Source organism: Apodemus sylvaticus, chromosome 7 (assembly GCF_947179515.1).
Source record: "Apodemus sylvaticus chromosome 7, mApoSyl1.1, whole genome shotgun sequence".
Taxonomy (NCBI): domain Eukaryota; kingdom Metazoa; phylum Chordata; class Mammalia; order Rodentia; family Muridae; genus Apodemus; species Apodemus sylvaticus.
Window position 1 is genome coordinate 114899282 of NC_067478.1, and position 27945 is coordinate 114927226.

Below are 27945 nucleotides of genomic sequence, written 5' to 3' on the forward strand. Positions count from 1 at the left end.
AAAAGAATATACCTTTTTCTCAGAACCTCATGGTACCATCTCCAAAATCGACCATGTAATTGGTCACAAGACAGACCTCAACAAATATAGGAAGATCAAAATAATCCCATGCCTCCTATCAGATCACTATGGAGTAAAAATGGCTAGCATCCAGGACCTGGACAGAGCATCTGTTTGTCTTTGTACTAGCTAGCATGGGTACTCTGCCCTGTGGAGAAATCGGCAGCCACCATTCTAGCTCCCAGTAGGACAGGACAGGTGACCCCAGGTACTGAGATATCCCATGTGTAGAACCACTGGGTATGCAGACCGCTGAGCTGCAGGCTGCCGCCTGCGCCCAGGACCTGGGCAGAGCAGCGGTTCATCTGTGTGCCAGCCAGGTGCAGGTCTGGTGCCCTGTGGAGAGGTCTGCAGCCGCCATCTTTGTGCCCAGTTGGATGGTACAGGTGACCCCAGGTACTGAGATATTCTGCCTCTAAGACCTCTGTGGACATGGACTAATGAGCTGGTGTCTGCCACTGGTGCCCTGGACCTGGGCAGAGTACGGGTTCATCTGTGTATCAGCCAGTCTTGGGGTCTATTCCCTGCGGGATCCCTGCTGCCATCTTCACTCCCTGACAGAGCAGCGGGGCAGTACCTCGTTTGGTCAACAAAGGAAACCCAAGTATAACATTGCTTGGGGCAGGATACACCAGGGCTCCAACATCAACCAAGAGGAGGGCAGTACATCAGCAATCTGTGCCAAGGGAAACCCAGTAATCCAGTGTTGTGGAAATAGCCTTACATGCTCAAAGGAGGTTGAAATGCCAGCCATTGACAACAAGACCAACTAACACCAGTGAGAATTAGATGGCAAAAAGCAAACGCCGGAACATTGCTGACAGAAATCAAGGCAATATGGCAGCATCTGAACCCAAGTCCTGGAAACCCCAATACACCAGAAAAACAAGATTTGGATTTAAGATCACTGGTCATGAATCTGTTACAGGAACACATGAAGGACATATATAAATCTCTTAAAGAAATTCAGGAGAAAATGGATCAAAAGTTAGAAGCCCTTACAAGGGAAACACACAAATCATCAAAAGAAATTCAGGAGAATACAGGTCAAAAGATAGAAGCCAGTAAGGAGGAAATACAAAAATCACTTAAAGAAATACAGGAGAATGTTGGTCAACAGGCTGAGGTCATGAAAGAGGAAACACAAACATCTCTTAAAGAATTACAGGAAAACACAAACAAGCAAGTGAAGGAGCTGAGCAAAACCATCCAGTATCTAAAAACAGAAATAGAAACAGTTAAGAAATCACAAAGGAGACAACTTTGAAGATAGAAAACCTTGGGAAGAAATCAGGGGCCACAGATGCAAATATCAACAACAGAATACAAGAGATAGAAGAAAGAATCTCAGATGCCGAAGATACCATAGAAACCATGGACTCAACAGTCAAAGAAAATGCAAAATGCAAAAAGCTTGTAACCATGGGAATTATAAAAGAATTATTTGAAATTAAACTGCTATGGATAACTATCAAGGGTCTGAGAAGCAAAATGATAAAAATATCATCATAACGCAAGTGAGCGTTATATGATGGTCTGTAGTGTGGGAGTATTTAAGGTGATACAGTCTGTTAAGTGGTCTAGAAATAGATGTACTTGTCTGACCTTTGTAGGAACATCAAGGGAATTTCTAATAAACAGAAAACCACCTTAAGAGATCAGCTTTATTGGTAAAAAAAAAAAAAAATCTAACTGAGATTCCAGAGAATTAGTGAATTTGGGATTTATTTTAAGCAACCATAGTCCTTCTGTTTACCTGGTCTGAGACTGTTTAGCACATTCTCACAAGTACTGCCATTTGATTTCCTATTTTTGATCTAACAATATATACCTTAGACTGATGCTATCCATGCCCTCAGAAAACTGAGAAGGGTAAATTACAGCAGGAAGTATAATCTAAATGAGCTATGTATCAATAAAAATGTTAAATTGCAGATGTTTCTTCACCAGTATTGACTACTCTTTAGCATCCATTCCAATAACAAAGGCCTTATATCCAGTCTTTAGGCACCAATTTCATAGCAAATGGAGATAGTTTTTACTTACAGCTAGCCATTAAGCCCATTTCTTTAACAGCAAACATGCTTCTAAAGAACAACTCAAGAAGGTAACACGTGGTAACAAATATCATTAAGTCCAGGCCTTCCATAATTGTGACATACTATTCTCTCTTTTTTTCACTAGTTGATTCATTTAATTACTTTACATTCTCATCACAGAAGCTCTTATCTGTACTTTCCTCCTAGTCCCACCCTCCCGTCCTATCATAAGAGTTGGGAGCCCCACTGCACCTCAACCTTCTACCCCTACCTTCTCACCAAAGGAACAACAGGGAACAAATGGAGAAGATACTGAGGGAAGGGACATCCTGGGACTGCCTCACCTGGGGACCCATGCTGTCTCTAGACACCAAACCCAACACTGTTGCTGCTGCCAACAGCTTGCTGACAGGAAACTGGTGTGGCTGCTTCTGGGAAGGTTCAGTCAGCAACTGACCAAAGCAAATGTGGGTGCTTGGAGCCAACTATCAGACTGAGCTCAGATGGGGAGGATCTGAGGGGTATTACAACCTCACAGAAAGAACAATATCAGCTGGTCAGAGCACCAGTGCTCCCAGGGAGCATACCATCAACCTAGGAGTTTATAGGGAGGGATACATAGCTCCAAATACAAAAGTAGCAGAGAATGGCCATGTCTGATATCAGTGGGGGGTGTGCCCCTTTGTCCTGTGAAGGTTTGATGTCCCTCCATAGGGGGATGCTGGAGGGGTGCAGTGAGAGAAGGTGAGTGCATGAGGAAGTACCATCATAGAGGCAAAAGGGAGGGAAGAGAGGGAGGGTTTGGTATGGGCATCTTGTGGAAGGGTAAACAAGAAGGGAGATACCATTTGAAGTGTAAACTAATGGAATGATTAATAATAATAAAAACTGCAGATCAAAGGGGTTAGGGGAGCTAATGACAAATAGTCAGAAGGAGCTGAGCAGCAAACAACAGATCTCCTGAAGAAAATGGAAAGATGGAAAAACAGAGTCCAGTCTCTGAAGAAGGGAAAGAAAGTAAATCCAACTAAGATTCCATCACATCTGTCAGTGATCCAGGTTCTTCCTCTTTTGTTCGATTCACTGTATCTGGTTTTATGTGGAGATCCTTTATCCACTTGGACTTGAGTTTTGTACAGGGAGATAAGAACAGTTAAATTTGCATTCTTCTACATGTTGACTGCCAGTTGACTCAGCACCGTTTATTGAAAAAGGCTACCTTTTTTCCACTGCATGGTTTTAGCTACATTGTCAAAGATCAAGTGACCATAGGTGTGTGAGTTCATTTCTGGGTCTTCAATTGTATTCCATTGATCTTCTTGCCTGTCTCTGTACCAATACCATAAAGTTTCTCTCAATATAGCGCTGTAGTAGATCTTGAGGTCATGGATAGTGATTCTGCCAGAAGCATTTTTTTTGTTGTTTTTGTTGAGAATAGTTTACGCTATACTCGGTTTTTGTTATTACAGATAAATTTGAAAATTGCTCTTTCTAACTCTATGAAAAATTGAGGTGGAATTTTGATGGTGATTGCTTTGAATCTATAGATTGCTTTAAGCAAGATGATCATTTTTACTATAATAATCCTGCCAATTCATGAGCATGGAAGATCTTTCCATCTTCTGATGTCTTCTTCAGTTTCTTTCTTCAGAGTCTTGAAGTTCTTATCATACAGATCTTTCACTTTCTTGGTTAGAGTCACACCGAGCTATTTTATATTATTTGTGACTATTGTGAAGGGTGTCATTTCCCTAATTTCTTTCTAAGCCTCTTTATCCTTTGAGTATAGGAAGGCTACTGATTTGTTTGAGTTAATTTTATATCCAGCCACTTTGCTCAAGATTTTTATCTGGTTTAGGAGTTCCCTGGTTTAATTTTTGGGGTCACATGCCTTTTCAGCATCTAATGAAATGACCATGTGTTTTTTTCTTTGAGTTTGTTTTTGTAGTGGATTGCATTGATGGATTTCCATATATGGAACCATATCTGCATCCCTGAGATGACGCCTACTTTATCATGGTGAACGAGTGTTTTTGGATTCAGTTGGCAAGAATTTTATTGAGTATGTTTGCATGGATATTCATAAGGTAAACTGGCCTGATATTCTCTTTCTTTGTTGGATCTTTGTTTGGTTTTGACATCAGCGTAATTGTGGGTTGGTAGAATGAGTTGGGTAGTGTTCCTTCTGTTTCTATTTTGTGGAATAGTTTCAGGAGTATTGGTGTAAGGTCTTCTTTGAAGGTCTGCTGGATTCTGCACAAAATCCATCTGGTTCTGGCAGGGTTTTTTTTTTGTTTGTTTTGCTTTTGTCTTTGTTTTTTTCTTGTTGTTGTTGCTATTGTTGTTGTTATTGTTGTTGTTGTCGTAAGACTTTCTATGACCCCTTCTATTTCTTTAGGTCTTATGAGACTGTTTAGATGATCTATTTGATCGTGATTTAATTTTGGTATTTGGTATCTGTCTAGGAAATTGTCCATTTTCTCCAGATTTTCATTTTGTGTTGAGAAAGGCTTTTGTAGTAAGATCAGATTATTTTTTTTAATTTCCTCAGTTTCTGTTATTGTATATCCTTTTCATTTCTAATTATGTTAATTTGGAAACTGTCTCTGTGCCCTTTGCTTAATCTGGCTAAGGGTTTATCTATCTTGTTGATTTTTCTCAATGAACCAGCTCCTGGATTTGTTGATTCATTGTATGATTCTTTTTGTTTCTACTTGATTGATTTCAGCCCTGAATTTGATGATTTCCTGTCTTCTCCTCCTCCTGGAAGAATTAGTTTCTTTTTGTTGAAGGGCTTTCAGGTGTACTGTTAAGCTACTAGTGTATGCTCTCTCTCCAGTTATTATTTTTTTTTTTGGAGGCACTTTGGTCTAAAAGTTTTTCCTCTTAGCACTGCTTTCATGAAAGTCTTGGAAAGAACAGGAATTTAAGGCTCATACCTGAACATACTAAAAGCAATATACAGAAAACTGGTAGCCAACTTCAAACTAAATGGAGAGAAACTTGAACCAATCCCACTAAAATCAGGGACTAGACAAGGCTAACCCCCCTCTTTATATCTTTTCACTATAGTACTTGAAGTCCTAGCTAGAGCAATTAGACAACATAAGGAGGTCAAATGGATACAAATTGGAAAGGAAGAAACAAAACTATCACTATTTGTAGATAATATGATGATATACTTAAGTGACCCCCCCCCAAAAAAAAACTCCACCAGAGAACTTTCTAAAGCTGAAAAACAACTTCAGCAAAGTGGTTGGTTATAAAATCAGCTCAAGCAAATCATTTACCTTCCTATACTGAATGGATAAACAGGCTGAGAAAGACATTAGGGAAGTGATACCCTTCACAATATCCACAAGAAATATAAAGTATCTCAGTGTGACTGTAACCAAACAAGTGAAAGATTTGTGTGACAAGAACATCAGGTCTCTGAAGAAAGAAATTGAAGAAGTCTTCAGAATATGGGAAAAATCTTCCATGCTCGTGGATTGGCAGGATTAATATAGTAAAAATGGCCATGTTGCCAAAAGCAATATAAAGATTCAATGTAATCCCCATCAAAACCCCAACTCAGCTCTTCATAGAGTTAGAAAGAGCAATTCTCACCAGGTAGTGGTGGTACACTCCTGTAATCCCAGCACTCTGGGAGGCAGAGGCAGGTGGATTTCTGAGTTTGAGGCCAGCCTGGTCTACAGAGTGAGTTCCAGGAAAGCCAGGGCTATACAGAGAAACCCTGTCTTGAAAAAATATAAATCCAAAAGAACAGAAAACAAAAACCATAAAAAATAACAAAAATAAAAAGAAAGAGCAATTCTCAAATTGATCTGGAATAACAAAAACTCAGAATAGCTCCTTGTACTAAGCTCAACTCCAAGTGGATCAAGAACCTCCACATAAAACCAGACACACTGAAACTAATAGAAAAGAAACTGAGGAAGACCCTTTAGGGCATGGGCACAGGGGAAAAGTTCCTGAACAGACAACAATAGCTTATGCTCTAAGATCAAGAATTGACAAATGGGACCTCAGAGAATTGCAAAATTTCTGAAAGGCAAAGGACATTTTCAAATGGACAAAATGACAACCAACAAATTGGGAAAAGATCTTCACCGACCCTACATCTGACAGAGGGCTAATATTCCACATATATATAAAGAACTCAAGAAGGTAGATTCCATAGAACCAAATAACCCTATTAAAAATGGGGTACAAAGTAAAACAAAGAATTTTCACCTAAAGAACTTGAAATGGCTGAGAAGCACCTTAAGAAATGTTCAACATCATTAGTCAATAGGGAAATGCAAATCAAAACAACCCTGAGATTTGACCTCACACCAGTCAAAATGGCTAAGATTAAAAATTCAGGAGACAGCAGGTGTTGGTGAGATTGTGGAGAAAGAGAAACACTCCTCCACTGCTGGTGGGATTGCAAGTTGGTACAACTACTCTGGAAATCAGTCTGGCGGTTCCTTAGAAAACTGGGCATGACACTTCCAGAGGACCCTGATGTACGACTCTTGGGGATATACCCAGAGGATTCTCTGGCATTCAGTAAGAATACATGCTCCGTTATGTTCATAGCAGCCTTATTTATAATAGCCAGAAGCTGGAAAGAACCCAGATGTCCCTCAGTGGAGGAATGGATACAGAAAAGGTGGTATATTTACAAAATGGAATAATACACAGCAATTAAAAACAATGAATTCAAGAAATTCTTAGGCAAATTGTTGGAACTGTAAAATATCATGCTAAGTGAGGTAACTCGTTCACAAAACAACATACATGGAACACAGTCACTGATTCGTGGATATTAGCCCAGAAGCTCTGAATACCCAAGACAAAACTCACATATCAAATGATTCCCTTGAAGAAGGAAGGCGAGGACCCTGGTCCTTGAAAGGCTTAATGCAGCATTATGGGGGATTACCAGGACAGAGAAGTGGGAGGGGGATTATAGGGGAAGGGGCAGAAGGGAAGAGGGCTTATGAGACCTATGGGGATGGGGGACTTGGGAAAGGGAAATAATTTGAAATATAAACAAAGAATATAGAAATTAATAATATCCAAATAAATGGATATTAGCCTAGAAGCTTGGAAGACCCAAGATACAATTCACATAATAAATGATGCCCAAAAAGGAAGGAGAGACCCTTGGTCCTGGAAAGGCTCAGTGCAGCAGTGTAGGGCAATACCAGGACAGGGAAGTGAGAAGGTGTGGATTGGCGAACAGGGGGAGGGAAGAGGGCTTTTGCGACTTTTGGGGAGGGGGATCCAGGAAAGGGAAAATCACTTGAAATATAGAGAATATTTCAAAGAAAAAAAAGAGAAAAAAGAGAAAAGAAAAAGAAAAGAATTTTAGAGGTCACTTATGTATACTATAATATTATCTGCAAATAATGCTAATTTTACTTCTTCCTTTCCCCTTTTTACATTATTTTCTATTCGATATATTCTTTACATTTCAAATGATTTCCCCTTTCCAGCATCCCCCCTCACCAAAAGTCCCATAAGCTCTCTTCCCTCCCCCTGTTCCCCAATCTACCCCTTCCTGCTTCCTTCTTCTGGTATTCCCGTTCACTGCTCCACTGAGTCTTTATAAGATCAGGGTCCTCTCCTTCCTTCTTCTTCATCATTTGATTTGCTTCAAGTTTCTCCCCATTTTGTTTGCTGTTGGCTACTGGTTTGCTGTATATTACTTTTACTGTTTAGATATCAGTCTTGATTTCCTGACCTTTCAACAACTTTTATCATGAAGAGGTGTTAGATTTTGTCAAATACTTTAAGAGCATCTAATGAAATGATCATGTATCTTTTTCCTTTGAATTTGTTTATATAGTGGATTATGTTGATGCCTTTCTATATATTGAACCATCCCTGCATCCTTGGGATGAAACCTACTTGATCATAGTGGATGATCATTTTGATATCTTCTTTGATTTGGTTGGCAAAACTTTTATTGAGTATTTTTGCATCAATGTTTTTTAAGGGAAATTGGTCTAAAGTTCTCGTTCTTTGTTGGGTCTTTGTTTGCTTTATTTATCTGAGTATTGTGGCTTCATAGAATGAATTGGGTAGTTTTCCTTCTGTTTCTCTTTTGCGTAATAGTTTGAAGAGTATTGGTATTAGATCTTCCTTGAATGTCTGATAGAACTCTGCATTAAGCCCATTTGGTCCTGGACTTTTTTGGTGTGGAGACTTTAATGACTGCTTTTATTTCTCTAGGGGTTACAGGATTGTTTAGATCATTTATCTGATCCTTATTTAACTTTGGTACCTGCTATGTGTTTAGAAAATTGTCCATTTCATCTGTATTTTCTAGTTGAATATAAGCATTGGTAGTAGGATCTTGTGAATTTTTGGATTTGTAACTGTAGTTATTTGTCTCTTTTGGTTTCTGATTTTGTTGATTTTCATACTGTCTCTGTGCCCTCTGGTTAGTTTGGCTAAGGGTTTATCTATCTTATTCTTTTTTTCAAAGAACTATCTTTGGTTTTATTGATTCATTGTATAGTTCTTTTTGTTTCTACTTGATTGCTTTGAGCCCTGAGTTTGATTATTCCCTTCCAACTATTCTTTTTTTTTATTCTTTTATTATTATTATTATTATTCGATATAATTTATTTACATTTCAAATGATTTCCCCTTTTCTAGCCCCCCACTCCCCGAAACTCCCGCAAGCCCCCTTCTCTTCCCCTGTCCTCCCACCCACCCCTTCCCACTTCCCCGTTCTGGTTTTGCTGAATACTGTTTCACTGAGTCTTTCCAGAACCAGGGGCCACTCCTCCTTTCTTCTTGTACCTCATTTGATGTGTGGATTATGTTTTGGGTATTCCAATTTTCTAGGTTAATATCCACTTATTAGTGAGTGCATACCATGATTCACCTTTTGAGTCTGGGTTACCTCACTTAGTATGATATTCTCTAGCTCCATCCATTTGCCTAAGAATTTCATGAATTCATTGTTTCTAATGGCTGAATAGTACTCCATTGTGTAGATATACCACATTTTTTGCATCCACTCTTCTGTTGAGGGATACCTGGGTTCTTTCCAGCATCTGGCAATTACAAATAGGGCTGCTATTTGTAAAATACATGTAAAAACATGTTAAAACCTGCTGTTGAGAGTTTTCTCACCAGCTCAAATAATTTTTTTTTTTTATCTACCAAGGACACAAGTTTAATTCCTCAAACCCACTTCAGGTGGTTCTCAATAGCATGTAACTCAAACACAGGAGGAACCTTCACCCAATTCTGGCTTGCTTTTTCCTTCTTTCTTTTCTTCCTTCATCTTTTATTTGGCATTGTTAAATTAAGATCTCATATCTTTGTACATATTAGACATGTGTATTAATTTTCTGGCTCCATCTATGTAATGCCTTGCCCCATCATATTCTGTAAATGCTACTTGAGAACTAATGACCAAGTAGGGCTTACTTCTCATTTAATATATTTTCAATGAAAGCTTTCAGGATAGACTTTTGTTCTGTTTAATTTTGTTTTCATATCTTTTTCTACTAACTTCATTCAAATTCAACCCACTCATGTACATAGGACCACATAAGAACATAGGACCACACTAGAGCCAAAGCTTTATCTTGAATATTAGCTTCACAGTCCTATGACATCCTAAGATGTTTTCAATTAAGTAATTTTTCCAAGGACAATATATTTCCTCTAACAACAGCTACCCTAATTTTAAAATATTCAATGTTTATTTCTCCTAAAATTTAAAGAGATGATTTAATATCTCAGTGAATTCCATGCACAATTAATGTGGAGTAACCATTGCAATTTTTCAAAATATTTAATTTTGATAGAAATTTAAGTAAGAATGAACAGAAAATCTCAAGGATGAGTATGTTAATTATTTATTCAGTATGTATGTTGATTAAATCTACTGCACAATAAAAGGAAATGAAAACCATGATTACATTCAATAATTTTAGATAAAGTTAGATTGAAGTAAAAATTGTTGAAATGAAATTTACAAAAAAGATATTATCTCTCCATTTTGTGTTTGTAGAAATTTTTATGGTGTCAATTTTGCATTCCAACTTAGAGCGTAAGGAAGCCTCCATTGATGATGATAACTTCAGATATACTTCATTGTTAAGATGATACAGAATGTAAAAGAACAAATCTTAAAACTTAGATCTCCTGCATTGGCTTTTTTTTCTTTTCTTCCAATCAGTTTGCAAACCCTAGAATGTTAAATATTTGTGTAGTTGAAGTGTATATCTCTGTTAATGCTTTTCATTCTTCTTAGATGTTAGGATGCTATACAACACTAAAATTTCATAGCTGTGTACATTTCGTGTATTCTGTCATTATTATATTTATCACTATTAACAAAATTTCTGTCTTGTGTGATTATAAAGGAATGCGATTTTACCAAACAGAAACTGATGTAAAGGAATCAGGACCTCAAGGCCAACCTTGTTAATAAAGTGAAACTTCTCATCGAAAAAAGTCAACAAAAGCAAAGGAATCCATGTAATTCAAAAAATACCTTTATAAGAAGAAAATGGTAGACTTTGCTAGCAGTTCAATTCAGCATTGGAGGCTTGTCTAGATTGCATGCAGAGTGATATTAGATGTAAAGTGCTATAAATAACAACAATAAAAATGAAAATGTCAGGAGCAAATGGAACAAAATGAGCAAAAAAAAAAAGAACAAATTGAAGAATCTAATAACAGTATTTTGCTGAATACAATAGTACTTTCTATTATAATATATGTCTACTTAATTTCATCTGTTATTTTTTTAAGTCACAAGCTAGTTATCATGATTCTCAAATTTACTCATAGTTATAATATTTGGTATAAGGTTATATGGGAAAACTGAATTTTAGTAATAATAATGATTTGTGTGATGTCACACTGGTAACCTTTTAACATATGACATGAAAAGTAGTATCTTATTCAATCACTTTGATTAAAAGTAAAATTCTAGCTAATAAATATAATTAGATTAATTGGATTAAATCAGTTTCAATAATTAAAATTAGTGTCTATACAGACACCTTCATCAGTTTCCTCAAATTAACATGCTATAAACAGACATTTGAGACAGAGTTAGAAATTTTCCAGTATTTTCAACCAATAGTGATTTTAATACTTGTTTGAAAATTTTTTGTAGGTCAGAGGTCAACCGTGAGTATTCTTCCTTCTATTTTTTTAGAGAGACCGGGAAAGAGACAGAAATAGAGATAGAGATACAAGCTCATGGATTTTGGACCTTACTTGAGTTACTTCCTAGTCAAACTCCACGAACTTTTTATCTCAATTAATGTAGTCCTAAAGTTACAGACAAACTTCAACTTATCGACCTTTTTGTATCACTGCTGATAGCTGAACTCAGGAATCCATTGTGCTTAGCAAACATATCCGTGGTCATTCATACTTTTCAATCCTTCTAACAGTTCACTGGTTCATAATATTTATTTCCTATCATTATCTTTATATTTATTTTTATCCCCAGGTACTTGATATTTTTAATTAATAGCAGACAGATTTAAGAGGCATCAATTTCTAGATCAGGTTGAAAAAAATCAAAAGTTAGAATCTATAAGTGTAGAAGACTAAAGAGTATATCAAAACTCTCACATTAACTAATAGCTAATAAATAACTAATAATTAATAAATAAACTTATCAACTACAACTAATTACATTAACATCACAGAATTTTTTTAAATAGTAATTTGCTTATTAATGCATTTTTCCCACTGATACCCCAAATCACATACGTTTATCTTTCTGGTAAAAACAATGTAATAACCCTGCTTCTTTTTTTGTGTTTTGGATAGATTAATAATACTAGGCTTGAAATAATTTCCACCTGTGACTGATCAGAGGTGACTAATACATCCTTTCACTCTTGCTAGGTCTGTGATGATGGTCCAATTTTTGTGGTCAGGACTGGTAGAAAATCAATAAATTTTGACATTTCCCATATGGCTGATGAATACTAGAATAAAAGGAAACATAACTATAAGTTATTTTTATCAGAAATTTTAAATTCGAGAGCTAGAACACAACAGGGGTATTATGAGATTTTTCAGGCTCAATTCACAGGGCTAATAATTATGCTTCAAACTATTCAGATCTCTAAGGATCTTTTAATTGTAATTTAGAAGAGAAATGGCAAAAGTAAATATAATGAGAAAGGTTTAAACATTCCTATCTCAGGAAGAAGCTTAATTGTTCTGTTCTAGCCTCCAGGTTGTAGAGACATTACAAAAGTAATACACATACTTTCAATTAAATGAAGTAGTATGACGTTTGATTTGTGCAGTTTTATTGAATGTCTAATGTAATTGGTAGGTAGTCAAGTTTTCCATATATGTATCTGATACAATTTCTATTTCTTTCATTTGATATCAGTGAGAAGAAATTTTGCCTTCTAATTTCTCTTTGATAAGAACACTTTCTTCATTAATTAATGTCAAGAAAAGATTACATTCTCTAGTCTGATGCAAATCATTTGAGATTCTGAATCATACTCAACCATGATTCATCTATCTTCTTAAAAAAAATTCTCTTTTCTCTTTGCCTCTTTGTCATTTCCTACTAACTCACTAGCATCTCATTATGAATAAGGGGCTTTTTTTCAAACTTTTTATCCTTTTGCCTCAGTATACTGAGTAGTAAATTTACAGATTTGAGAGGCTTTGGTAATCTCTATATTTAACACCTCAGTTTTTAGTATATATGGTGTAATAAGGGGAACTTAATAGAAATTATATTTGATTGTATATTTCAGTTCTTTGGGGGATGTTGTGACTTAAAATTCTATGTATGAATAACTGACACATTGGATTTTACTTGTGGTAAAAGAATCAGATGACTATTGATTTGAACAGGGAAAAGTACAATAATTATAATTGTGTATATAATTGTAGAGAATTTTATGAAGACGAAATGGCAGGAATGCATGCATATATACACAGTAATACATACACATATACATGTATACACATGCACACATAAAATATACAGATAAAGATAAACAGATAACACCTCATTCTATTCTTTTTATTAGTAAGAAGAAACTGACCTTGTGAGATTCTTGAGAAATGCTGATTGTGGATTTCTGTTTGCCCAACAGGCCTTCTTTAACTGGTCTGAGTTCTTCTGTTAGGTACATTTTCTCTATCACTGCCATTTTGGGCTCACCAATTTTGAACTAAAAATATATACCATTAGCTGATATATTCCATACTATCACTGATCTGAGAAGTATAAATTAGAGAGGATGTATAATTCAAATATTATATATCAATTTAAATGGTGCTCACCAGGATTGAGCAGTCATTAGACTCCATTAACCTGGCAAAGGTCTTACAACCAGGCGTTAGGCCCTGAAGCTTTAACAAATGGAGGCATCTTTGAATTGCAGTTAGCGACTAGGTGAAGTAGAAGTTTGTACTTGTGTCACGTGAGGCAGACTCATGTGATGTTTTACTGATGCAAGACTCATGAGAACTCATGTGATATTTGGAGAGAGTATAAATAGCACTCAACAGACAGTGATGGTAAAATGCTTTCATAGCTAGCTTTGAAATGCATTCTTGGTCTTGTATCTTTACTTCATGGTGAGAGGCATGGCAGATGACTTCTCCAGGCATTCCAGATGAACCTAGTTACAACTACGGTCTCAGTTGACTTAAATTGACTCAAATGACTTGGTGGAGGCATGCCTGTTTCTGCTTGATTGTGATTCTGGTACTGATTTCTCTGTTATTCTGTCACTACGGAACTGATCTGTTTGGTATCCTGACAATGGAGATTGGAAGTCCTCAAAGAATTTCATCTAAACAAGTTTACATTTCCTTGTTCTACTTACCATCTGTTCTGTCTTACCTTTGGATGATAGGATAGAAGGAAAGTCAAAGTGCTTGAAAACCCTTATTATAGTAGGTTTTGAAAAATTCTATGCCTACCTGTGGCACACAATGTGGCTTATGCATAATGGCTAGTTCTCCCTTCAATGTGGTAGGGTAGACAAAAGTTCAGTTTATGAAGGGTTAGCAATGTTCTTTAAGGAAGTTGGAAAAATTGTAGCTACAGCTCCTAGAAGTTCTTCTACCTTGTTCCTACAGGGGTTTGATTTTGTTTCATTGTTTTCCTGCATACTGTTTTGAAAAAATATTGAGGATAAAGCTCACATGTTTTTTATGTTAGAGAAGAAACATTTTGGATTGAAAGAAGAATGAGTGTATCAGATAAAAATAAGCAACAATAGATATTTAAAATACAGTATACTTCTGGTAACCCAAATAACACACAAAAATAACAAAGAACATTATGATCACAATTAACACATAAATTTAATGTTAACTTCAAAAATCAATGTTCAAAATTTTCCATCAGGCTGACTGAACTGATTTTAAAAAAATCCATCTATATGTTATATATATATATATATGAAATATATCTTATCTTTAGAGATAGACACCACAATAGAGGAAATTAATGAACAATTATGCTCTAATCAAATGTTATCTGGAAGTAAATAGGCATTACTATCATAATACCTAACAAAATAGACTACAAGCTAAATCTACTCATAAGAGCTAAATAGGGATTATTCATTCTACTCAAGTGAACAACTATGTAAAAACACATTAATACCCTAAACATATATTCACCAAACTTTGGTGCTTAGAATTTCCTTAAAATTGTAATACTGTCTTTAAATACACAGTAGAGCAATAGTATTTTGTCTTCTCTTAGCCACATAACCTAGTCATTCTCATGTTTTTGGCTTTCTGAATAGTGTCTACAGTTGGTTGCAACTCCAGTAACAGAGTGGTTAGTTATTCTCACAATTTTGCCCCATTACTATACAAGCATTTGGTTACCACTGTAGATTGTAAGGTTTTTAATTGTGTTGTTGGCTACCTTTCTCTGGTAGTGTGCAGTGTACCTTCTAATACCAGGAACAATAGTTAGAATGGATCTCTAATTAGGTTACAGCTTGATGCTCTCATTTTGAATAAAATATGTAAGTATTATATTTCAAAATAATATGGCATCATGAATTTGTAGATACGAAACAATATCTTTTGAAATAGCCTGAGATATTGATAGGTTTCCACAGGGATCCATTTGCCAAGATTGAACTAGCACTATCCATTCCTGGCATAGGTTGTTTCACTTGATGATAATTATTATTTAGTTGTGGCATTGTCTGCACTATTATTTGGTCACTATATTTAGTTTCTGTTCAAATAGAAGCTTATAGTGTAATTAGTTTATTTGTGGTTCTTTAAAGGGCCCTTAGTGTTAGTTGTGCCACATGTATATCATCTCTAACCATAACCTGCTGTACTTCTTCAATTTTTATTCTACTGCTCCAGTCTCTTCCTGTTTCTCCTTAACATAATACTGAATTTCCCTTTCTTGAAGTGTCATTGCTACCTTAGTTACTTATTCTGTGGTTATATGTATTATAAAACTCCTTTAAAATGCTTAAATTCTAACACATGCATATAAACTATATAAAATATTTGTCTTTTGAGGTTTTCTTTACCTGGATTATGATGAGTTATTTTCAGATTCATTCATTTTCCTGTGAATTTTGTACTTTTATTTTTTTAATAACCAAAGTGTATTCTATTGCATAAAGATATCACCACATTGTCTTTATTTATTCCTTATATTATATATCCCTAGGTTGTTTCCAATTTCTTGCTACACTGAATAGTGCAGCAATGAACATGAATATATGCAACTGTCTGTGTACTAAGATATAAACAGATCCTTTTAGGTATATGCCCAAGAGTTGTCTAGCTATATATTTTTTCTTTTTCTCTATTCTTTTATTTATATATTTTATTTTTTTTATTTTCTATATTCTTTGTTTATATTCCAAATGCTTTCTCCTTTTCTGGTTCCCCCCTCCCCATAAGTCTCATAAGCCCTCTTCCCTCCACCCATTCCCCAATCACCTCCCTCCCATTTATCTGTCCTGGTACCCCTACAATGCTGCATTAAGCCTTTCCAGGACCAGGGCCCTCTCCTTCCTTCTTCTTGGGAATCATCTGATGTGTTAATTGTGTCTTGAGTAATCAGAGCTTCTGGGCTAATTAATATCCACTTATCGGTGACTGCATTTCATGTGTATTCTTTTGTGATTGGGTTACCTTACTTGGGATGATATTTCTAATTCCAACCATTTGCCTAAAATTTTCATGAATTCATTGTTTTTAATTGCTGAGTAGTATTCCATTGTGTAAATATACCACATTTTCTATATGCATTCATCCATTTCTATGTGCACATGAGGACATGGGCACAGGGGAAAAAATTCCTGAACAGAACACCAATAGCTTATGCTCTAAGATCAAGAATTGACAACTTCTCAAAAAATTGCAAAGTTTCTGTAAGGCAAAGGACACTTTCAAAAGGACAAAATGGCAACCAACAAATTGGGAAAAGATTGGGATTCACCAATCCTACATCTGACAGAGGGCTAATATCCAATATAAACAAGGAAGTCAAGAAGTTAGACTCCAGAGAGCCAAATAACCCTATTAAAAATGGGGTACAGAGCTAAACAAAGAATTTTCAACTGCAGAATTTTGAATGGCTTAGCACATTAAGAAATGTTCAACATCATTGATCATTAGGGAAATGAAAATCAAAACAACCCTGAGATTTCACCTCACACCAGTCAGAATGGCTAAGATTAAAAATTCAGGAGACAGCAGGTGTTGGTGAGGGTGTGGAGAAAGAGGAACACTCCTCCACTGTTGGTGTGATTGCAAGCTGGTAAAACCACTCTGGAAATAAGTCAGGTGGTTCCTCAGAAAAGTGGGCATGACACTTCCGGAGGACCCTCTTATACTACTCCTGGACATATGCCCAGAGGATTCCCTGGCCTGCAATAAGGACACATGCTCCACTATGTCCATAGCAGCCTTATTTATAATAGTCAGCTAGTTATATATTAATGGAGTTATATTCCTAGCCTCATGAAGAACTGCTATTCTGATTATCATAGTTAGTATTCATGTTAGCACTTCCACCAGCAATAGATAAGTGTTCTTCGTTCACAACATCCTTGCCATCATGAGCCATTATTTTTCTTCGATCACTCTGACTGGCGCATATTAAAATCAATAATGAAATGTATTTATGTGGTGTGGGTTTTCCACCTCTAGTTACCAGTTGCTCAGAGATTAAATATTCCTTTTGCTTTCATAGGTATGATTAAGCTTTAAGAATTAAGATTTTTCTTCTCATGCATTCCTTAGAGAACTCTTGGTTGTTAATTACTATTTAAACTTGGTTTTTATCAAAGAATATATTTATTGACTATAATTAAGAACTTTTCAGTGTTTACATTTGAAGCCTCTAGCCATTTGTGAAACATCATTTCAGGTTCATTTTGCTTTCAGAGTCTTCACTGATTATTCAACTAAAATGAAGAACGGAGGCTTTGACTCCTACAGAATATGATGCCTATTATTATTATTATTATTGGTTTTTTTGAGGCAGGGTTTCTCTGTATTCTCCTTGCTGTCCTTGAACTCACTCTGTAGACCAGGCTAGCCTCGAACTCAGAAATCCGCCTGCCTCTGCCTCCCAAGGGCTGGAATTAAAGATGTGCACCACCACAGCCTGGCTAGAATTATTTTTATTTGAATATTTAATGAGAAACAAATCATATAATATATTATACTCGTGGGTGAATAGAAGATCATCAAAAATTTCAGGAACAAGATACATTATTTGTGCTATTGTGCAAATTAGGTCATGAATCTATTTTCTCAAGTCTAAATGAAGTTTTTATTTTCTCCTCTTTATAGAACATTGCTTCAATACTATCACCAAAATAATCTTTTTGTCTGTTAATAACTATTGTTGAACTAACTAGGCAATCTGTTTTAGATTCATGCAACTTCTGTTTAGGTATTGCCAGAAAAAATCCAATTTCTTAGAATTTCTTTGAAATATTAATTTATTGATGGTCTTCTCAAATGTATAGAATAATTATACAATTTCATGGATTTTTAAGGTATTTATGAAAAATTTTATACAATAAAATACATTTCTAATGAAAAAAATAACTATTGTTGAAGCTATTTTTTTTCAACTTCTTTTTTTTTAATTTTTTTATTCGATATAATTTATTTACATTTCAAATGATTTCCCCTTTTCTAGCCACCCCCCACCCCCCGAAAGTCCCGTAAGCCCCCTTCTCTTCCCCTGTCCTCCCTCCCACCCCTTCCCACTTCCCCGTTCTGGTTTTGCCGAATACTGTTTCACTGAGTCTTTCCAGAACCAGGGGCCACTCCTCCTTTCTTCTTGTATCTCATTTGATGTGTGGATTATGTTTTGGGTATTCCAGTTTTCTAGGTTATTAACCACTTATTAGTGAGTGCATACCATGATTCACCTTTTGAGTCTGGGTTACCTCACTTAGTATGATGTAGTCACATTTGTACAAAGGATAATTTCATTTCAATATTTCTTTATTGATTTTTAAATCAAAATTATGTGTACAACAAAGAATGTATGGAATTTGTCTATTTTTACTGAATTTGGGTTTATGTTCTCAGTTTTATATTTTTGTGATAATTTGATGCTGCAGTAATTTCTTCATTTCTATACATGCAGGTGTTCTATTGTCATCTATATTTAATATTTTTTAAATTTTCATTATATTTATATATTATATTTCATTACATATCATATTATATGATATTATATCATATCATATCATATCATATCATATATAGCCCAACATAGATATTGGGAACTCAACTCTCAACTCAGGTTCTTTGAAATATATATATATATATATATTCTCAGCTACTGAACAATCTTTTCTGTGTTAATTATTATATATTCTTGCATATATTTTTGTCATTGTATAAGATTGTTATTATTTTTAGTTCTGAAGTTTGAAACAGGAATCTTGTGTATGCTTGTCAGGCACTCTATTACTGAGCTCTATTCACCTTTTCTTGTTTGTTCATTAGAGTACTGTATATAAAACATATTGAACTTGAAGTGTTAGCCACACTCTACCTAATTCTGACAAAATATTTAAAGATGAAACTTAAGAAAATGTAATTATTTCCATTCAGTGTTAGGGGTTTCAACACTTAATTGTTGGGCCTGATAATTGTTAGCTAAAATTTAATGTAAATTTTAGGGCAGTAGAATATGTCAGACTGTATTCCAGTCACCTGGGCCTAAAATGTTCAGAATAAAAACAAGCTGTCCACTACTTCCAGAAACTCCCTTAATATTATTACCTAAGAAATGTGTCTTACTCACTTATAATAATGTTACTTTTATAAATGGGTCTATTATGGCATTAGGAGTGTATGAATATATAATCATTATTTGTTGTTAATGAGTTGATCTCTTGACAAACATTGAAATATACTTTATGTTTCTCGGTATTATTTCTCTCTTAAAGTTAAACACTGTATATATGGACAGAAACTCTTTTTTTTCCTTTCCGTTGCCATTAACCCCAATACAATATACATGAATTAATGTTACATTGTCTTTAGAAATAGTCAATGGGACATAGATTGCTACTGTACTTCAGAAGCTGTGCTGGTAGAAAATGTTGGTAAGGGATACAGAAAACCTTTTAAATAGAACTAGAAGGTTGACAGAATTATTTTAATATGGTAATAAAAGCTATTGGTAAATACTTCTTTCTGAATTAAAAATTAAGGTAATGTGAAAAATTACCCTAAAGAGATAAGTGTGGTATGGTTACCTTAAAAGTTCTAAACTCTATTTTTAGATATCCTACACTCTCAAGTAAAATTTAAAATTAAAAAAATAATAATTATTAAAAGTAATTAATTTTCTCTAAAATTTGGAACAAAAATAATTTATAGGATTTATAATGTATATAGGAAGATTTACCAGAGGAGATGTTTGGTACAATTGGATCTTAAGGGCCATGCTATTCTTTCTCTAGGGAATAATTTCTCTAGGGAATAATTTCTCTTGGGAATAACAAGAAAAGCAGTTGAAAGTGTCTATCCTTTGAGGAAGTTAAAATATCTATCCTTGCATCCCACAGTATAAACATACTTGGCTGAACAGTTCTATTCTATTACTTTATTTATACCATAGGATACTGGGGTGATTTAATTCAGAAAAGAAAATAGAACTTTTCTTTTAATTAGGATATTTTGCAATTCAAACTGAGAAAGTGATAATCTCCCTTATCTGTAATTTTTTTCTCAACTTTTGTGGAAAATATGCATTAAGTTTCCTATGTCTCATAAAGAAAACAAGCTTTAGTGAAAACAATACAAAAGTTATTGCTTTAAGTTAGGGCAGATAGAGTAAGTGGAAGAGAGGATTTGGGTACTAAGCCTAAATTTTGCTACAGTGAGGATATCAGAATTCTTTATAGCTTAACACTATAACACAGTAATGCTATATGACTACAATCTTTGTATGGTACAAGAAGTAAAGCTTTCATAGTATTCTTTATATGCCACACACGCTGTATACCCAACTCTCACTACTTCCATTTCCCAATTTTTTTAATTCGATATAATTTATTTACATTTCAAATGATCTCCCCTTTTCTAGCCCCCCCACTCCCCGAAAGTCCCGTAAGCCCCCTTCTCTTCCCCTGTCCTCCCACCCACCCCTTCCCACTTCCCCATTCTGGTTTTGCCAAGTCTTTCTAGAGTCTTTCTAGAACCAGGGGCCACTCTTCCTTTCTTCTTGTACCTCATTTGATGTGTGGATTATGTTTTGGGTATTCCAGTTTTCTAGGTTAATATCCACTTACTAGTGAGTGCATACCATGATTCACCTTTTGAGTCTGGGTTACCTCACTTAGTATGATGTTCTCTAGCTCCATCCATTTGCCTAAGAATTTCATGAATTCATTGTTTCAATATAGAGAATCTTCCAGTAATAATTGCTTCCTGTAAAATCTCTACCTTTCCCGACCCAGGGACAACAAGTCTGATAGAATTAACACCTGATCATTTGATGAGCATCCTTTTATTTTCTCTTCTTTTCAGAATACAAAAAACCTGCATGGAAGCAGAGAACCATACAGACATAGAACAATTCCTCCTTATTGGCCTTTCAGAAGATCCTAAAATTCAATCTGTTCTCTTTGGACCCTTCCTGTCCATGTTCCTGGTTGCCATGCTTGGAAACGTTCTCATTGTCTTAGTCACCAGCTTTGACACTCACCTTCACACTCCCGTGTACTTTCTCCTTTGCAACCTGCCATTTGTTGATATTTGTTTAACCTTCAGTACCATCCCCAAAATGCTGGTGAACATTTACCTGCACGCCATGGAGATATCCTACACAGAATGCCTTACTGCAGGATATTTTTTAATAATTTTCTTGGAATGGATAATTTTCTTTTGACCATTACGGCCTATGGTCATTTTATGGCAATCTGCCACCCATTTAACTACACAGTCATCATAACCCTCAAATTTGTCGTATCTGGTTCCTTTATCTTGGATCATTATGTTCTGGGTCTCCATGATCCATATGTTATTGACAAAACAATTGACATTCTCTACTAGCACTGAAATACCACATTTATTTTGTGAGCTCAATGAACTTCTCAGGGTGGTCTGCTCTGGTACGCACATAAAGAACATTTTTCTGTAATTTGTTATTGCTTTTCTAGGTATGTTTTCTGTCATTGGGAGAGTTTTCCCTTATTTTCACATTGTCATTGTCTTTTTTTTTCTTTTTTGTCATTTTTTCATTATTCGATATAATATTTTATTTACACTTCAAATGATTTCCCCTTTTCTAGCCACCCCCCACTCCCCAAAAGTCCCATAAGCCCCCTTTTCTCCCCCTGTCCTCCCACCCACCTCTTCCCACTTCCCCGTTCTGGTTTTGCCAAATACTGCTTCACTGAGTCTTTCCAGAACAAGGGGCCACTCCTCCTTTCTTCTTGTACCTCATTTGATGTGTGGATTATGTTTTGGGTATTCCAGTTTTCTAGGTTAATATCCACTTATTAGTGAGTGCATACCATGATTCACCTTTTGAGTCTGGGTTACCTCACTTAGTATGATGTTCTCTAGCTCCATCCATTTGCCTAAGAATTTCATGAATTCATTGTTTCTAATGGCTGAATAGTACTCCATTGTGTAGATATACCACATTTTTTGCATCCACTCTTCTGTTGAGGGATACCTGGGTTCTTTCCAGCATCTGGCAATTATAAATAGGGCTGCTATGAACATAGTAGAGCATGTATCCTTATTACATGGTGGGGAATCCTCTAGGTATATGCCCAGGAGTGGTATAGCAGGATCTTCTGGAAGTGAGGTGCCCAGTTTTCCGAGGAACCGCCAGACTGCTTTCCAGAGTGGTTGTACCAATTTGCAACCCCACCAGCAGTGGAGGAGTTTCCTCTTTCTCCACACCCTCTCCAACACCTGCTGTCTCCTGAATTTTTAATCTTAGCCATTCTGACTGGTGTAAGGTGAAATCTCAGGGTTGTTTTGATTTGCATTTCCCTAATGACTAATGAAGCTGAGCATTTTTTAAGATGCTTCTCTGCCATCCGAAGTTCTTCAGGTGAGAATTCTTTGTTTAACTATGTACCCCCATTTTTTAATAGGGTTGTTTGGTTTTCTGGAGTCTAACTTCTTGAGTTCTTTATATATATTGGATATTAGCCCTCTATCTGATGTAGGATTGGTGAAGATCTTTCCCAATTTGTTGGTTGCCGATTTGTCCTCTTGATGGTGTCCTTTGCCTTATAGAAACTTTGTAACTTCATGAGGTCCCATTTGTCAATTCTTGATCTTAGAGCATACGCTATTGGTGTTCTGTTCAGAAAATTTCTCCCTGTACCGATGTCCTAAAGGGTCTTCCCCAGTTTCCTTTCTATTAGCTTCAGAATGTCTGGCTTTATGTGGAGGTCCTTGATCCATTTGGATTTGAGCTTGTACAAGGAGACAGGGATGGATCAATTTGCATTCTTCTGCATGCTGACCTCCAGTTGAACCAGCACCATTTGTTGAAAAGGCTATCTTTTTTCCATTGGATGTTTTCAGCCTTTTTGTCGAGGATCAAGTGGCCATAGGTGTGTGTGTTCATTTCTGGATCTTCAATCCTGTTCCATTGATCTGCCTGCCTGTCACTGTACCAATACCATGCAGTTTTTAACACTATTGCTCTGTAGTATTGCTTGAGGTCAAGGATATTGATTCCACCAGACTTTCTTTTGTTGCTGAGAATAGTTTTAGCTATTCTGGGTTTTTTGTTATTCCAGATGAATTTGAGAATTGCTCTTTCTAACTCTGTGAAGAATTGAGTTGGGATTTTGATGGGTATTGCATTGAATCTGTATATTGCTTTTGGCAAAATGGCCATTTTAACTATATTGATTCTACTGATCCATGAGCACAGGAGGTTTTCCCATTTCCTTCTTCAGAGTCTTAAAGTTCTTGTCATTCAGATCTTTCACATGTTTGGTAAGAGTCACCCCAAGATACTTTATACTGTTTGTGGCTATTGTGAAGGGGGTCATTTCCCTAATTTCTTTCTCAGCCTGCTTATCCTTTGAGTATAGAAAGGCCACTGATTTGCTTGAGTTGATTTTATAACCTGCAACTTTGCTGAAGTTGTTTACCAGCTGTAGGATTTCTCTAGCCTATACTCAACACAACTGGAGAATCTGGAGGAAATGGACAATTTCCTAGACTGATACCAAATACCAAAATTAAATCAGGACCAAATAGATCATCTAAACAGTCCCATAACCCCTAAAGAAATAGAAGGGATCATAGAAAGTCTTCCAACCAACAAAAGCACAGGACCAGATGGTTTCAGTGCAGAAATCTATCAGACCTTCAAAGAAGACCTAACACCAATACTCTTCAAACTATTCCACAAAATAGAAACAGAAGGAACACTACCCAATTCCTTCTACGAAGCCACAATTACGCTGATACCAAAACCACACAAAGATCCAACAAAGAAAGAAAACTTCAGACCAATCTCCCTTATGAACATCGATGCAAAAATACTCAATAAAATTCTTGCCAACCGAATCCAAGAACACATCAAAACGATCATCCACCATGATCAAGTAGGCTTTATCCCAGGGATGCAGGGTTGGTTCAATATACGGAAATCCATCAATGCAATCTACTACATAAACAAAATCAAAGAAAAAAAAAACACATGGTCATTTCATTGGATGCTGAAAAAGCATTTGACAAAATGCAGCATCCTTTCATGCTTAAAATCTTGGAGAGAACAGGAATTCAAGGCCCATACCTAAACATAGTAAAAGCAATATACAGCAAACCGGTAGCCAGCATCAAACTAAATGGAGAGAAACTGAAATCAGGGACTAGACAGGGCTGCCCCCTTTCTCCTTATCTTTTCAATATTGTACTTGAGGTACTAGCTCGGGCAGTTTGACAACATAATGAGGTCAAAAGGATACAAATTGGAAAGGAAGAAGTCAAACTATCATTATTTGCAGATGACATGATAGTCTACCTAAGTGACCCAGAAAATTCCACTAGAGAGCTCCTACAGCTGATAAACAAATTCAGCAAAGTGGCAGGTTATAAAATCAACTCAAGCAAATCAGTGGCCTTCCTATACTCAAAGGATAAGCAGGCTGAGAAAGAAATTAGGGAAATGACCCCCTTCACAATAGCCACAAACAGTATAAAGTATCTTGGTGTGACACTTGCCAAACATGTGAAAGATCTGAATGACAAGAACTTCAAGACTCTGAAGAAGGAAATGGAAGAAGACCTCAAAAAATGGCAAAACCTCCCATGCTCATGGATCGGTAGAATCAATATAGTTAAAATGGCCATTTTGCCAAAAGCAATATACAGATTCAATGCAATACCCAACATTATCATTGTCTTATTGAAAATGTTCTTTATTATGAATAAGTATAAAGCCTTTTCAACTTGTGTGTCTCACCTTTGTGTGGTATCATTATTCTATGGGACAGGATTTGAAATTCATGTCAGTTCTGCTATAGCCCATTCATCAAAGAGAAACACAATCACTTCTATGATGTACACTGTCATTACCCATATGTTGAACCCCTTCATCTACAGCTTGAGAAACAAGGATGTAAAGGGGGGGCTTGGTGAGACTTCTTAGAAGAGTTAAATTTTGTCCTTGATTCATTACTGATACCAAAGGAAAGGTAATTATTGTAAATATCAATATGCAGAGTCTTTTTGTGCTTGGATCTTTGAAGTTTCTACTATTCTCATCGTATTGTTTTTTACACATTTTAATTGATTTCTTCTTAAAAACAATTATCTTTTAGTTTTTTCTTTACAAAAAAATGTAAAAGTTTGATATAAATTTTACAGAGCATTTTGATGTTTTGAAATTTATCTGCTGAATCTATATAGGACCAAATATGGTTTTTCACAAATTATATTGCTTAAGGGAAGGTGAGATGGTTCAGCATGTAAAGAGCTTATAGCTATTTTAACATTAGCTCAATAACTGGTATTTGTGTAAAGGTGGAATCCGAGAATTAACTTCACAAATTTGTCCTCTGAACTTCACTTGCACCCTATGGCATGTATAGGCTCACACGTATGTACATATTCAGCATAAATTACCTTTATAATTTAAAATTGATTGTTTGAGTATTAATATTTTCATCATAGTTTACTTATATTTGCATCTTCCTTTTTTATTTTTTTATTTTTTTAAAATGTTTTCTTTATTGATATATTTTTATTTACATTTCAAATGATTTCCCCTTTTCTGGGTCCCCACTCCCTGCAAGTCTCATAAGCCCTCTTCCCTCCCCCTGTTCCTCAATCTACCCCTTCCCACTTCCCTGTTCTGGTATTCCCCTATACTGTTGCACTGAGTCTTTCCAGAACCAGGGGCCACTCCTCCATTCTTTTTGGACCTCATTTAACATGTGGATTATGTCTTGGGTATTCAAAGTTTCTAGGCTAATATCCACTTATCAGTGAGTGCATACTATGATTGATCTTTTGAGACTGTGTTACCTCTCTTAGTATGATGTTCTCCAGCTCCATCCATTTGCCTAAGAATTTCATGAATTCATTGTTTCTAATGGCTGAATAGTACTCTATTGTGTATATATACCACATTTTTTTGTATCCATTCCTCCGTTGAGGGACAACTGGGTTCTTTCCAGCTTCTGGCTACTACAAATGGGCTGCTATGAACATAGTGGAGCATGTGTCCTTATTGCATGCTGAAGAATGCTCTGGGTATATGCCTCTGGGTATATGAAATAATCATAGCTACCATTATATCAGGTTACAGCAATTTACTTATTTCTTCTTTAAATATTTTAATCTACTCATCTTGGAACATTTCCTTAAGATGTTTTCATGCATTTATGTAATTTTTGAAAAGAAAGTACTAACTTGAAATGGACAGCTAGAACTTGACACTGAGTACATGTTCATAAATCATATATTCACTCCCAATTTTTGTAATAACAATTGAATTTTGCATATGAAAGATAGAAATTTGAAAGGATTTTGCCCACTTTACTTTTAGTTATATAATAACTAGAATCTGTCTGATTGAGAGATTCTTTAAAGGAATGATTGCTTCATTCTTTTAAAACCTTTGAATTTTTCCTTTTGTCTTAACTCATTTATTTTACATTTCTGCCCTCATATCCTTTATCCTTATTATCCTCTTTCTTCTTATTTTATTGGTTTTTACTAACTAATAAGTATGTCTGTAAATGACTTTATTAGTTTATATGGCAATATTTCACACTGATGGGCATGCATGCTACTAATTTCTACCATTTATTATTTATAAAATTTAAATAGATTTGTTTCAATAGTAGCTATGTTAACTATGAACAGAGAATCTATATGAAGATTGAATCAGAATATATATTGGCTACCAAAAGTGATATCTGTGTTTATGTATGTAGAATACTCTGCTATGTTTGTTTACATAATTATAAAAATTTTCTAATAATGCCTTTGACAAACCTCTGTCATTATCATATCTTGAATGTGACCAATTATTTGGAAAAAATGAATGATAATAAGAGAGTTGGCTCATATATATTTGCACACACACACACACACACACACACACACACATACATAATGATGTGAATACCAGTTTTATTTACCTGTCATTTTTCACATTCTGGGTTTTCTGTATTAATTTATTTGTTTATTCATTTTACATCTCAATTGCTGGACTTCCTTCAGTTCCAAACTTCACAGAGGCCTTCCTCCAACCAACTCTCTTCTCTTTACCTCAGAGGGAGGTCATTCTGTCCACCTTGGTGCATCAAGTCTCCACAAGGCTAGGCAAATCCTCACCCACTTAGGTCAGACAAGACAGCCCAGTTAGAGGAATGGATTCTGCAAAGTCACTGTTACATCTCTTAGGGACACATGAGAGGACTGAGCTGCACATCTTTTACATATATGCCATGTGCCTTGGTCAAGACCATGTATGGTTTTTGGTTGGTGGCTCAGTATCTGATCACCCTATAGAGCCTAAGTTAGTTAACTATGTCCACATTCCCATGGGGTCTGTCCCCCCTCTTGGGTAGTCAATAATTTTACCAAATCCTCCACAGGAGTCCAAAAGCTCTGCCCAACATTTGGCTATGAGTATCTACAAATGTTTCTGTTAGCTGCATGGTAGAGCCTCACAGAGGACAGATATGGTAGACTCCTCTCTTTAAGCATAAAATAGTATCATTAATAATGTCAGAAATTGATGCTTCCTATGGAATACATCTCAAGCTGAATAAGGTTTTGATTGGCCATTCCTTCAGTCTCTGCTCCATCTGTGTCCCTGCCTTTGTTGTAAACAGGACAATTTAGGGTC

The 27945-nt window shown here is 35.7% G+C and overlaps 1 pseudogene; it reads left to right on the top strand.

The window, feature by feature from the left end:
* Window positions 1-21144: 21144 nt before the first annotated feature.
* On the top strand, window positions 21145-25255 carry LOC127689402 (olfactory receptor 7D4-like; annotated as a pseudogene).
* Window positions 25256-27945: the final 2690 nt, after the last annotated feature.